The sequence below is a fragment of the Triticum dicoccoides genome, chromosome 7B (assembly GCF_002162155.2).
Source record: "Triticum dicoccoides isolate Atlit2015 ecotype Zavitan chromosome 7B, WEW_v2.0, whole genome shotgun sequence".
In the NCBI taxonomy this organism is placed as follows: domain Eukaryota; kingdom Viridiplantae; phylum Streptophyta; class Magnoliopsida; order Poales; family Poaceae; genus Triticum; species Triticum dicoccoides.
Genome location: NC_041393.1, coordinates 185,502,891 through 185,505,194, shown reverse-complemented (window position 1 = coordinate 185,505,194; position 2,304 = coordinate 185,502,891). Strand labels below are relative to the sequence as shown.

General features: G+C 38.5%; 1 long non-coding RNA gene across 1 annotated transcript; it reads right to left on the bottom strand.

Moving 5' to 3' along the window:
- Positions 1 to 808: 808 nt before the first annotated feature.
- On the bottom strand, positions 809 to 2,058 carry LOC119335980. The gene is made up of 3 exons (XR_005162145.1): positions 1,994 to 2,058; positions 1,763 to 1,914; positions 809 to 1,093 (listed from the first exon to the last, which is right to left on the bottom strand). It is a non-coding gene; the product is annotated as an uncharacterized LOC119335980 (long non-coding RNA).
- Positions 2,059 to 2,304: the final 246 nt, after the last annotated feature.

The window sequence follows — 2,304 nt, the reverse complement described above, 5'->3', positions numbered from 1 at the left end:
TCCATGTGGTGACCTGGAAGGGAGGAACGGCCATCTTGACCCGCTAGAAAATAGGAATCAATTTAAGAGTTGTTATTTCGGAAGGAAGTATATCACCTTTCCTTAGGAGTATATCACGTTTCAAATAGAGTGCTTGCGTTTGGAAGGAGAATTAGAGATCCTTGGTGCCGATTGAATTGGTCCTATACGTAGCAACTTGGAAGATTGCATGGGTTTGTTTGTGTCCATCTATGTACTGTAGTATATTCAGTACTGTAGTTTCACTTCTGAAGGAGTATGTACCTCAATAATCTCAAAAGGTGTACACTCCATTTTCCTTGGAACAGGTAAATACTGTTTTTTTCAAGTATATGCTAACTTTTTTTTATTAGAAGGAGGTATGTACTTATTTTTGTAAGGACTATATATACTAATTTTGTAAGGAGCATATACTGTTTTACGTAATATATACTGCAGCTTTTTCAGTTATATGATACAATTAAATGAAGTATGTGTTATATAGTCCTTATTTAAGGTGGTATATACTTCAGTGGATGATACATAAGAAGTATATACTACTTGTTTAAAAAACAACTATATACTTCATTGAACTTAAAGCAGTATACTTCACTGGATATAAAGCATTATATACTTCATGGGATTAAAACAGCTTCACTGGATTTGAAGTATATACTTCATGGGATTAAAAACAGTATATACTTCAGCATGACCTCTTTTTTTTAAGTATATAGTTAGTATCATTCAAAAAGCATATGCAACCTTTTCACATACTATTGCTTATCATTCGAAGAACTATACAGTGCTTGTAACCAAAGAAATACATATTAATATTGCCAAAGAAGTGTATACTACTTCAGATAGAAGTATTGGTCTATCTAGCAGAACATGCTTAAAAGATGCACTCGTTGTACAGAAATTTGCATATAGCAGAAACATTTATACTGATCAAGAAAACTGGACTATGCAACTATTTTTACATCTTCAAAAAGTTTTAAATGCTACAAAAAAATGGAGAAAAGAAGGATTATGTCTTCCGGGAAACTGCAGATATGCTTCTGTACATCGCATGGAGTTGCTCCTCAGTCACACAAACCTACATGCATTGCATCCATGGATATTCAATGGAAACAATTAGCAACATAAGTTAGATTTGCTTGAAAAATTATTTGTATAACTGTACAATATATCAAAGTCCCTGGCTATATATACGAAAAAACTGAACTACGTGTACCAAGCATCCACAAAGAAATAGAGTAAAAAGAGCTTCAAAGTTTGTTTACACGAGGAAGGACAGTAGCTGACCTGATATATGAAAATTTGTGTAGATCTTGAAGAATAAGAGTTTAATTAGGTAGCTGGGGTGAGAGAAGGTGAGTCTCCTCTGGTTCTCCAATCAATTGAACAGTGGCCACGGCAATTAAACGAAGGTGGATGTATATCCTGATTTCATTGATGAATATACTCATCTAGTTTACTAGAACTACACTCAGGGCATGATGGATTTGGCTCATATTCTCACTAACGCGCGATGAATATACCAAATATTTGATATCAATGACCACAGCATTATAAAGAAGGAAAAATGCAGAAAATATTGCACACGCAAACATGTCGCATCGGATCCGTGGTGGTTTCTGCCCTGTTTACCCGAAAGAAGTCAGAAGGAGAGCCGCCAGAATCAATGGCGCTCAACGGGATTAAATTTCTGCCATGAGGAATTTATGTATGTACTAGATGGTAATGAGACAAATCGAAAAGGTACCTAGTATTACTTGATTAGTGGGCTTCCAAACCAGCTGCTTATGGGTTGGAAGAACTCGGATTAGACTCCTACGTCGAGTGGGAAAAACTGGGCGTCGTTGTTCTCTTGCATGGCGCTCTTCAAGTAGCTGCGCTGCAGGTGAAGCCGACGACCTGGATGCTTGAAGAAGAGGAGATGTGAGCGAACCGTAGATTTGATTTCGAGTATGGTCTTCGCGCGGCAGAAACGAACCTGGTCATTGATGTTGAGGCCGTTGGCCGGTGAGAAGAGGAACCACGTACTGCAGTGGAGGACGCCGTCGAGCGAGCTCTTCTTTTGCGGCCAATATCACGCCCCCAACCACGATGCAAGCCGCCATCGTCGCCGTCGCCGCCGCCGATAATGACACGGGAGAAGAGATCGATATGCGTTCATCTGGATAAGGTCGCCAGCTAAACAATAAACCTCCAGGAAAATCGGAGCAATGACCTTGTTTAGTTAGATTTTTTTTTCACGTATTATTATTTTAGTTAATTAACAGGCAAAATAAAGGAATGCGGGGT